The sequence below is a fragment of the Manis javanica genome, chromosome 3 (assembly GCF_040802235.1).
Source record: "Manis javanica isolate MJ-LG chromosome 3, MJ_LKY, whole genome shotgun sequence".
Taxonomy (NCBI): Eukaryota; Metazoa; Chordata; class Mammalia; order Pholidota; family Manidae; genus Manis; species Manis javanica.
Genome location: NC_133158.1, coordinates 66,119,179 through 66,131,546, shown reverse-complemented (window position 1 = coordinate 66,131,546; position 12,368 = coordinate 66,119,179). Strand labels below are relative to the sequence as shown.

At 35.7% G+C, this 12,368-nt stretch overlaps 1 protein-coding gene across 28 annotated transcripts in view; it reads right to left on the bottom strand.

The window, feature by feature from the left end:
- The window catches only part of ZBTB20 (zinc finger and BTB domain containing 20), an 832,086-nt gene that overhangs the window by 261,481 nt on the left and 558,237 nt on the right, over positions 1 to 12,368 (bottom strand). For 23 of the 28 annotated variants that reach the window (XM_073231612.1, XM_073231628.1, XM_073231618.1 and 20 more), the window contains one exon: positions 10,468 to 10,581. The exons of the other annotated variants lie outside the window; for them this stretch is intronic. The gene's annotated coding sequence lies outside the window, so the exon portion shown is untranslated. The remainder of the gene's footprint in view (positions 1 to 10,467; positions 10,582 to 12,368) is intronic. 28 annotated transcript variants of the gene reach the window in all.

Below are 12,368 nucleotides of genomic sequence, written 5' to 3'. Positions count from 1 at the left end.
CAGGCAGACAAAGATCACAGAGACAACACCTGAGAAGGAGACAGACCTAACCAGTCCTCCTGAAAAAGAATTCAAAATAAAAATCATGAATATGCTGACAGAGATGCAGAGAAAAATGCAAGAGCAATGGGATGAAGTCTGGAGGGAGATCACAGATGTCAGGAAGGAGATCACAGAAGTGAAACAAACCCTGGAAGGATTTATAAGCAGAATGGATAAGATGCAAGAGGCCATTGAAGGAATAGAAACCAGAGAACAGGAACGTACAGAAGCTGACATAGAGATAAAAGGATCTCCAGGAACGAAACAACACTAAGAGAACTATGTGACCAATCCAAAAGGAATAATATTCGTATTAAAGGGGTACCAGAAGAAGAAGAAAGAGGAAAAGGGATAGAAAGTCTCTTTGAAGAGATAATTGCTGAAAACTTCTCCAAACTGGGGGAGGAAATAATCAAACAGACCACGGAAATACACAGAACCCCCAACAGAAAGGATACAAGGAAGACAACAACAAGACACATAATAATTAAAATGGCAATGATCAAGGACAAGGAAAGAGTTTTAAAGGCAGCTAGAGAGAAAAAGGTCACCTATAAAGGAAAACCCATCAGGCTAACATCAGACTTCTAGACAGAAACCCTACAGGCCAGAAGAGAATGGGATGATATATTTAATGCAATGAAACAAAAGGGCCTTGAACCAAGGATACTGTATCCAGCACGACTATCATTTTAATATGATGGCAGGATTAAACAATTCCCAGACAAGCAAAAGCTGAGGGAATTTGCTTCCCACAAACCACCTCTACAGGGCATCCTACAGGGACTGCTCTAGATGGGAGCACTCCTAAAAAGTGCGCAGAACAAAACACACAACATATGAAGAATGGAGGAGGAGGAATAAGAAGGGAGAGAAGAAAGGAATCTCCAGACAGTGTATATAACAGCTCAATAAGAGAGATAAGTTAGGCAGTAAGATACTAAAGAAGCTAACATTGAACCTTTGGTAACCACGAATCTAAAGCCTGCAATGGCAATAAGTACATATCTCTCAATAGTCACCCTAAATGTAAATGGACTGAATGCACCAATCAAACGACACAGAGTAATAGAATGGATAAAAAAGCAAGACCCATCTATATGCTGTTTACAAGAAACTCACCTCAAACCCAAAGACAAGCACAGACTAAAAGTCAAGGGATGGAAAAACATATTTCAGGCAAACAACAGTGAGAAGAAAGCAGGGGTTGCAGTACTAATATCAGACAAAATAGACTTCAAAACAAAGAAAGTAACAAGAGATAAAGAAGGCCACTACATAATGATAAAGGGGTCAGTCCAACAAGAGGATATAACCATTCTAAATATATATGCACCCAACACAGGAGCACCAGCATTTGTGAAACAAATACTAACAGAACTAAAGAGGGAAATAGACTGCAATGCATTCATTTTAGGAGACTTCAACACACCACTCACCCCAAAGGATAGATACACTGGGCAGAAAATAAGTAAGGACACACAGGCATTGAACAACACACTAGAACAGATGGACCTAAAAGACATCTTTAGAACTCTACATCCAAAAGCAACAGGATATACATTCTTCTCAAGTGCACATGGAACATTCTCCAGAATAGACCACATACTAGCTCACAAAAAGAGCCTCAGTAAATTCCAAAATATTGAAATTCTACCAACCAATTTTTCAGACCACAAAGGTATAAAAGTAGAAATAAATTCTACAAAGAAAACAAAAAGGCTCACAAACACATGGAGGCTTAACAACATGCTGCTAAATAATCAATGGATCAATGAACAAATCAAAATAGAGATCAAGGAATATATAGAAACAAATGACAACAACAACACAAAGCCCCAACTTCTGTGGGATGCAGCGAAAGCAGTCTTAAGAGGAAAGTATATAGCAATCCAGGCACACTTGAAGAGGGAAGAACAATCCCAAATGAATAGTCTAACATCACAATTATCGAAACTGGAAAAAGAAGAACAAATGAGGCCTAAAGTCAGCAGAAGGAGGGACATAATAAAGATCAGAGAAGAAATTTAAAAAATTGAGAGGAATAAAACAATAGCAAAAATCAATGAAACCAAGAGCTGGTTCTTTGAGAAAATAAACAAAATAGATAAGCCTCTAGCCCAACTTATTAACAGAAAAAGAGAATCAACACAAATCAACAGAATCAGAAATGAGAACGGAAAAATCATGACAGACTCCACAGAAATACAAAGAATTATTAAAGACTACTATGAAAACCTATATGCCAACAAGCTGGGAAACCTAGAAGAAATGGACAACTTCCTAGAAAAATACAACCTCCCAAGACTGACCAAGGAAGAAACACAAAAGTTAAACAAACCAATTACGAGCAAAGAAATTGAAATGGTAATCAAAAAACTACCCAAGAACAAAACCCTGGGGCCGGATGGATTTACCTCGGAATTTTATCAGACACACAGAGAAGACATAATACCCGTTCTCCTTAAAGTGTTCCAAAAAATAGAAGAGGAGGGAATACTCCCAAACTCATTCTATGAAGCCAACATCACCCTAATAGGAAAACCAGGCAAAGACCCCACCAAAAAAGAAAATTACAGACCAATATCCCTGATGAATGTAGATGCAAAAATACTCAATAAAATATTAGCAAACAGAATTCAACAGTATATCAAAAGGATCATACACCATGACCAAGTGGGGGTCATCCCAGGGATGCAAGGATGGTACAACATTCGAAAATCCATCAACATCATCCACCACATCAACAAAAAGAAAGACAAAAACCACATGATCATCTCCATAGATGCTGAAAAAGCATTTGACAAAATTCAACATCCATTCATGATAAAAACTCTCAGCAAAATGGGAATAGAGGGCAAGTACCTCAACATAATAAAGGCCATAGATGATAAACCCACAGCCAGCATTATACTGAACAGCGAGAAGCTGAAAGCATCTCCTCTGAGATAGGGAACCAGACAGGGATGCCCACTCTCCGCACTGTTATTTAACATAGTACTGGAGGTCCTAGCCACAGCAATCAGACAAAATAAAGAAATACAAGGAATCCAGATTGGTAAAGAAGAAGTTAAACTGTCACTATTTGCAGATGATATGATACTGTACATAAAAAACCCTAAAGACTCCACTCCAAAACTACTAGAACTGATATCGGAATACAGCAAAGTTGCAGGATACAAAATTAACACTTTACTGTGGCTTTACTATACACTAACAATGAACCAATAGAAAGAGAAATCAGGAAAACAATTCCATTCACCATTGCATCAAAAAGAATAAAATACCTAGGAATAAACCTAACCAAAGAGGTGAAAGACTTATACTCTGAAAACTACAAGTCACTCTTAAGAGAAATTAAAGGGGACACTAGTAAATGGAAACTCATCCCATGCTCATGGCTAGGAAGAATTAATATCATCAAAATGGCCATCCTGCCCAAAGCAATATACAGATTTGATGCAATCCCTCTCAAATTACCAGCAACATTCTTCAATGAATTGGAAAAAAATTCAAAAATTCATATGGAAACACCAAAGACCCCGAATAGCCAAAGCAATCCTGAGAAAGAAGAATAAAGTAGGGGGGATCTCACTCCCCAACTTCAAGCTCTACTACAAAGCCATAGTAATCAAGACAATTTGGTACTGGCACAAGAACAGAGTCACAGACCAGTGGAGCAGATTAGAGACTCCAGACATTAACCCAAACATATATGGTCAATTAATAATTGATAAAGGAGCCATGGACATACATTGGCAAAATGACAGTCTCTTCAACAGATGGTGCTGGCAAAACTGGACAGCTACATGTAGGAGAATGAAACTGGACCAATGTCTAACCCCATATACAAAGGTAAACTCAAAATGGATCAAAGACCTGAATGTAAGTCATGAAACCATTCAACTCTTGGAAAAAAACATAGGCAAAAACCTCTTAGACATAAACATGAGTGACCTCTTCTTGAACATATCTCCCTGGGCAAGGAAAACAACAGCAAAAATGAGCAAGTGGGACTACATTAAGCTGAAAAGCTTCTGTACAGCGAAGGACACAATCAATAGAACAAAAAGGAACCCTACAGTATGGGAGAATATATTTGAAAATGACAGATCCGATAAAGGCTTGACGTCCAGAATATATAAAGAGCTCACACACCTCAACAAACAAAAAACAAATAACCCAATTAAAAAATGGGCAGAGGAACTGAACAGACAGTTCTCTAAAAAATAAATACAGATGGCCAACAGACACATGAAAAGATGCTCCACATCGCTAATTATCAGAGAAATGCAAATTAAAACTACAATGAGGTATCACCTCACACCAGTAAGGATAGCTGCCATCCAAAAGACAAACAACAACAAATGTTGGCGAGGCTGTGGAGAAAGGGGAACCCTCCTACATTGCTGGTGGGAATGTAAATTAGCTCAGCCATTGTGGAAAGCAGTATGGAGGTTCATCAAAATTGCTCAAAACAGACCTACCATTTGACCCAGGAATTCCACTCCTAGGAATTTACCCTAAGAAAGCAGCAATCAAGTTTGAAAAAGACAGATGCACCCCTATGTTTATCGCAACACTATTTACAATAGCCAAGAATTGGAAGCAACCTAAATGTCCATCGGTAGATGAATGGATAAAGAAGATGTGGTACATATACACAATGGAATACTACTCAGCCATAAGAAGCGGAGAAATCCTACCATTTTCAGCAACATGGATGGAGCTGGAGAGTATTACACTCAGTGAAATAAGCCAAGCAGTGAAAGAGAAATACCAAATGATTTCACTCATCTGAGGAGTATAAGAACAAAGGAAAAACTGAAGGAACAAAACAGCAGTGGAATTACAGAACCCAAAAATGGACTAACAGGTACCAAAGGGAAAGGAACTGGGGAGGAAGGGTGGGCAGGGAGGGATAAGGGGGGGCGAAGAAGAATGGGGGTATTAAGATTAGCATGCATGGGGGGGTGGGAGAAAGGGGATGGAGGGCTATACAACACAGAGAGGACAAGTAGTGATTCTACAACATTTTGCTATGCTGATGGACAGTAACCGTAATGTGGTTTTTAGGGGGGACTTGATATAGGGGAGAGCATAGTAAACATAGTATTCTTCATGTAAGTGTAGATTAAAGATAAAAAAAAAAGAAAGAAAGAAAGAAAAGGGGGATTACTCCTTGATAGGATAAAACTATTGGTAAATCAAAGATTAACACATGCTTTCAATATCCTTAATGTTGATCACTTAAAGGGTGTCAGATGATCAGCTGTGGAGGTACTCTTTTCTGATAATATGCCTTTCTCTTAATTAAAAAAAAAAAAAGCAGCTCCTGTGTGCTGACCTCCAATGAGTTCTACACAGTGGTATAGAGGGCATGTCAAAGTGTGAGCAAAGGGTCTGTTTGTTTCTATGCAGAAGATCAAGGCCTAGCTTGGCTACCCAGAAAATGAACTAAGATACGGTATGAGGAGGAGCTTCTGGCATCAGCACTCTCTGGAGGAGTCGTGCCGGGGGATGATCATCAAAAAGCCTCCTCAGGGATCTGGGCGATGCTGCGGTTGTGGCTGCGTCCACCCCACCGTTTCCTAGACTTGCCATAGGCATGAGGAGGGAGATGTCTAGGCTGGCATGTGCATACAGTGAGACAATGAATTTGACTGGATCTGTACTGTTGGAACTCAACCAGGAGTTGGGAGGGGTGCAAGTTGTAGCACTCCAAAATCTTACAACTATAGACCATCTACAGTTAAAAGAACATATGGGATGTGAACAGATCCCAGAAATGGGTTGCTTTAATTTGTCTGATTTCTCTCAGACTGTTCAAGTACAGTTGGACAATATCCATCATATCATAGACAAATTTTCACAAATGCCTAGGGTGCCTAAATGGTTTTCTTGGCTTCACTGGAGATGGCTGGTAATTATAGATTTGCTTTGTTTATGTCACCGTATTCCTATTATGTTAATATGTGTGCGCAAGTTAGTTAGTAGTTTAAAACCTATACATGCTTAAGGTACTCTACAAGAAGATATGTCGAAGAAATAATCAATCCTCTCATGTTTTCTTCCATATGCTACCTCTATAGCTTTTCTTCTTCCTTCCTAATTACAACACTTAAATAGAATTCGTGCCTCATATCGAATTTACCGAGTATCATAATTCCTCCAGGTGGTAAAGATACCTCGAGACAAGTGCTGGGCATAGAAGCCACAGGGCATAAATCTGCAAAGAAGTAAAAAACTAACCTTTTCAAACAATATGGCTTCTCTCTCACTTACCAACTTTACATTTCCCTGTATGGCCCCGGAAGATAACTGGTTAGCCAGAGACGGGTAAGATTTCTCAAGGGAGGAACAACCTAAGACAGGCACAGTCACAGGGGGGCCATCAGGTGAGAAATCGGGGAACAACAGTGGTGAAGCTTAGAACCTCACCCCCTCTGTTTTGAGAGAAAGCTTCTGCATCCGTGGATGTTTTATTTCCCTTGTCTAGCTCAGATTAGCACAGTCTAGAGGCACACACCTGATCATCTACAATTGCTCTCTTACAACACTAAACTATGTTTTCTAACTTTATCTTGCATCTACCTACCACTTCAGCATTTTATTAAAAATAAAAATAATAATATATAATAAAGGGAGAAATGTGGGATTCACATATAAATCAAGTATAAAAATCAAACGAATATTCATATTTGACCTGATTGTTTATAGTTCATAATGCATGATCAAAACCGAAAGTTTCTGTGATGAATGCCCTTGCACTATTCACCATGTAAGAACTTATTCACTATGTAAGAATTCGTTCACCATGTAAGAACTTGTTTGTTATGCTTCAGAAGATTGGAGATTGATGAGAATTAGGCTTGAGATGGATTAATGATTATGCATTGAGCATTGACCCCCCTATACAGAATTTTATTGTTGTTAACAACCATTTGATCAATAAATCTGAGAGATGCACTCTCAAAAAAAAAAATCTTTTCATTACAGTGCAATTCAGAATCAGTAATAAAAATAGAGCAAATAAACATTAGAAAGTACAAAATACACTTCTAAATAACTCAAGGGTTAAAAGTCAATTAAAGCACATTATGAAATATTTAAAATTGAACAAAACTACATATAAAAACATGCTATGCAGCTTGGAGGAGAATTTAGAGACTAAAATTCATCTTTAGGAGTAATAATAAGCATTGAAATTAAATGAGTAATAATTCAACTCAGGAATCTAGAAAAAGAAAAATGGTTTAAACCGTAAGAAAGTAGAATGAAGGAAACTGTTGATAAAAGCAGAACATAGTGACATAGAATAGAGAAACACAAGTAGATAAGCGAAATCAAGAGCCACCTTTTGAAAAAAGTAAGTGAAACAGAAAAAATCTAATATTTTAATATTAATAATAACTAGTAAAGGAAAATATTAATTTATTAAACATTAATTATTAATTAATTAATTATCAATATTAATAATAATAAATAGTAAAAGAAAAGAAAAAGTTCATATAAATAATACTGGGAACAAATGAGGGACATAATTAAAGGTAAAATTAAAAATCGTAAGACTATTATGAACAACTTTATACAAACAAATTTGAATGTGTAGATTAACTGTTAATTGTATATTTAAAAAAATAAAATAACTTCCTAAAATTGACTTAAGAAGAAATAGAACACTTGAATAAACCAATAACCATGGAAGAAATTGAGTCGATAATCAAATTTTATCCTACATTACCTATCCCCTACTGATAGAAAATACCAGGTCCAGAAGACTTGAGATGCAAGTTTACCCAAATCTTCAGGCCAGGTAATCCCTATAATATAAAAGGATTTTGGAAATAGAAGGAAATAAAAAAATGTTGCTCACATTACTCCATGAGGCTAGTTTATCACCAAAACTCTAAAATAACAGTTTAAGAAAGGAAAACTAAAGACTAATCTCCCCTGCAAACATACTACATAAAATAGCAGCAAATTTAACTCAACAGCAGATTAAAAAAAACAACACACTAGAGTTGAGCAAAGTTTTTATCCAGGGATGTAAAAAATGTTCAATATCAAGAAGTATGTTAATATCATATGAAATATTGACATATTAATGGGAAAACGTATATTATTGATACAGAAAATGAATCAGATAAAATTTAACTAGTAGTACTGACTAAAAATGCTTAGTGAACTATAAAGAAATGACAGGAACTTCTTTAACACAATAATTTTAATTTATCAAAAATTTCCATTAACTATTCCAAAACTATTTCATTAACTGTTCCATTAACTATTCCATTAATTATTCCAAAACACTTCCATTAAAGTAAGAAGCAGAACAGATATTTCTAATATTACTGCTTCTATTCAACACTATCTAGAGGACTTAGTAATGCAATATGACAGGAAAAAAAATTGAACATTTAAGAATTGGAATTTAAGAGAAAGTTGTCATTATTTCCTGATAATATACATATCTATGTAGAAAAGCTAAGAGACTTTCAGTTTAGCCATTAGAACTAATAAGAGAGTTCAGCAAAGTTGCTGAATATATACCAGTAATAACTAACAAACAATGAAATATAAAACAGACTATGTGTAATAAGCACAAAAATCAAAGTTACATGAAAAGAAATCTAACAAATAGACTCAAGCAAGACCTTTATGGTGAAAATTACGAACTGTTAAGGTGCATGAAGGAATATGTGATTAAGTAAAGGAATATGATCTGTTAATGGGTAGGAAGACACAATGGTATAAAAAAGTCAGTTTTCCCCCAGATTATTCTCTGAAGTTACATAAAATAAAATTCAGCATGAGATTTGCCAAACTTGATCAACTAACTCTAAAATTCATATTGAATAGCAAAAGGCTAAGGGGAGTCAAGATATTTTGAAGGAAGAAAAATGTAGACAGATTTACCTGACCAAATAACATGAATATTATAAAGCTATGGTAGTGAAGTCTCTATGGTGTTAGAACAAGAATGGCGAAACAGTCCACTGGATGAAATAAAAATCCTAAAGACATTTGATGGGGGCAAAAAAATAGCACAACAAATGCCACCTTACAATTGTCATTGCAAATGCCACTTAAGGATTTCTTAAATGACATAAAAGCATGAACTATAAAGGAATATATAAAAAAACATATCTGCATTAAAATGAGAAGCTTTTAAAGTTAAATGCTACCATAACACAATTAAAAGAGAAACTACAAATTAGGATAGGATATTTGCAATCTATATTGCCCAAAGGCTGAGAATCTAGAATATTACAGCACAAAACCAAAAGCCATCCAAAACAACAATAATAGCAAAACAAATAACCCAATAGGAAGATGGCAAAGATACAAAAAGACACACATGAGGGAATCCAATGGTTTATAAGTGAACGTGGAAAAACTCTCATAGATGGCCAATGAGAATACCACCTTGAAGAACAATTTTACAATTCCCAGTAAAATTGAAAATGCACATTTCTTACATTTTAGCAATTTCTCCTTGACGTAAAGACATGTATAAATGTTAACTGCAGTATTAGTTGTGATTGGAAAACGTTGGAAATAATATCTAACAATGAGAGACTCCATAAATAAATTTTAGTGTTACATATAATAGGATAGATTTTATATCAGCCATAATATAGCTGATGGCTTATGTAAAGCTAACTCATGATGGCAGAGGGTATAATAGTTTTGTTTGTCTTAATCTTTTGTTATTGCTTTGGAGAATATCCAGTGCAAGGCACCAGGGACTCTTCCTAAATATTGTGCATGTTTTGCACCTTGGACTGGGTGTTGTCACATGGACACGTACTTACATAAAGCTCATCAAGCTATACACTGACTTTGTACACTTCACCGTATGTAACTTATCCCAGAATAATAAAAGAAAACAATAGGTCCAGAAATAAATGTTCTGAATTAACATTTGTTTAATCTGGGGTTCTAAATGCTCTTATGTTCACATTACTCTTTATGTTTTTGTGTGTTTGTAATATTTTACATTTTAAAATTGGTAAGATACAAACTGCAGCTTTTCCTAACTAGAATTAATCAAGGTAAAAGAAAGCACTAATTTCATTTCTCTCTGTCCCTGACAATAGAGCCCAATGTTCAGGAATCAATAAGCACTTCACAGCCAAACATACTTACAAAGTGTTCATTCTGCCAAATCAAAAGCAAAACTTTTAATTCATTTCTTGATGACCTGTAGTATCTGGGCACTTTCTTCAGTGAGTGACCAGCAGCATATATTTTGGTATGAAGTTACCAATGCACAAAGAGGAATTTGGGTTTCCAACTACTGAAGTAGGGGGTGCATTGACAAGAATTTTTCTGATGTGAATCAACAGGTGGTTGGGCATCAATCTTGCTATTTGCTCATGGGTTTCAACTCTGGTTTCAGAAAAGAAAAAGAGACGATACCTTTTCAATGCTGTTTCAAGTCGACCATATGGAAAGCAAGGTTTTATTCCAGCCAATTCTCTTTCTCTCAAAACGTGGAGGAAAAGTGCCAGCCACTGCTACTCTTGCCACCAGCTACAGTACAGATGTTTGGAAAATGCAAAAACAGAGAAATGAAACAAAAAGAAAACCCTCAAAAATAAGTTTTGCATAAATGAAAAATAGAGTATATAATTATCATAGCTATGAAAAGGTAAACGCATTTAAAAATTTTCCCTTTGTGTTAAACTAAAAGAGCCGAAACAAAAGCATTGATGTTTTAACTTAATCAGTTTTGCAGAAACAGACAATTATGGGGACCAACTCAAAGATGGCTCAAAGTGGGAATAAAAAACAGATTTTCTTTTAATCTGATAAAATATAATTTATCTCCAAGAATCTAAGTTAAACAAATGTTAAATTATGACATAAGTTAAACGAATACTTATTAAAGGAACAGACCCATGAAAAAATGTTTTCAGGTACCAAAATGGGAATGGGGAAAGTGTTTCTTTGAAATCTTGTTAAGATGATAAATTAATTGAAATTATAAGAGTTTCTTAAACAACTCAGATAAAATACAGTTTAGGAAAAAATATCTCCAAATGTAGGGATGTTTAAATGCATGTCCCTAAATTGGCTTATCCAGTATACAACTCCAGTTATTCCAAAAGCAAATGCTTATATTTAAGCACATCAGTGTAAACTATTCAAATGAGACTGTCTTTGTTTAAAAGAACGTTTTAAAAGAATACAATGTAATTTCTGATAGAGTCGTCACCTGAATTGAAAGTCAGACCTTGATTTAGGCCTAGCTCTGCCACAAGTCTGCTATGTATCTTTGTTCATGTTAATGAACGTCTTTGGGTCTCAGTATCCAAATCTCTAAAATGTGAGTGTGATAAAAGTCACACCACCTTCTTGGAGCCCTAAAATTCTACGAGTCTAATGAAGTTATCCTGGCATAAGACTTTCTTTTCTTCCTTACTTTCTTGCTTTCTTAAAATAAACAGACAAGTAAACAATCAAATAAGTAAGTAAATATATGCTAAAAACACATACACTAATCAGCTATCTCTTTGACTAGGAAGACAGAACGTTTTTTGTTGTTGCCATTATCTATTCCCTAACGTGTATTTAAAAAGAGAGTTCCCATACAAAAGCATTTTTATTTTTTTCTGAATCAAAAATAGCATATCATTTCTTTGCCATTTAAGTTCTATTAAGAAAGAAAACACAAAATCATTACAGAAATCCTATTAGAAACTTTAAAAAGAAAGAAAAAGTCACTAAAACTCCATTTAAAATTCAAATTGTTCGCTTACATGTTTTCTTTTACAGAAAACAAGTGTTACCTCACACTGTCATCACGTCCTTTTTCAGGGACAATCTACTTAACTGTGTAAAATGCAGGACCCTCTTCTCACACCCTGCCCGCCTGTCTGCTGAGGTAACAAAGCTGAGGTATAGATTACAGCCCGAGATATTTGGGAGGCCAGTAAAACATTTCATCTGGGAGACAGTACTGCGCTCAATTTGCCAAACCTAAAAGAAAGTTAAGCCCCATCACTGCTTTGGCAAGAAATTTGGGTTCTCATGGCTGAACAATGATAATCATTTTTTACACACTTTTAAAAATGAAAAGCACCTGGAGCACCAGTCAGCCTAACACACCGAGAGTGCGAGTTTTCCATGTTGATATTTAAAGCATATAAAACACTATTAATGTAGCCTTAACAGAAGGGTCTACAAAGAATACAGGGCACCTGACACCTTGGTGAGTAAGAGAAGCTCAGCTTTATGAAGAGGCCAGTCTTAGGGCGAATGCTCCATTGTTTCAAGAGCTGATATGCCCAAGGCCCCAGCAGAGGCAGAATACTCAG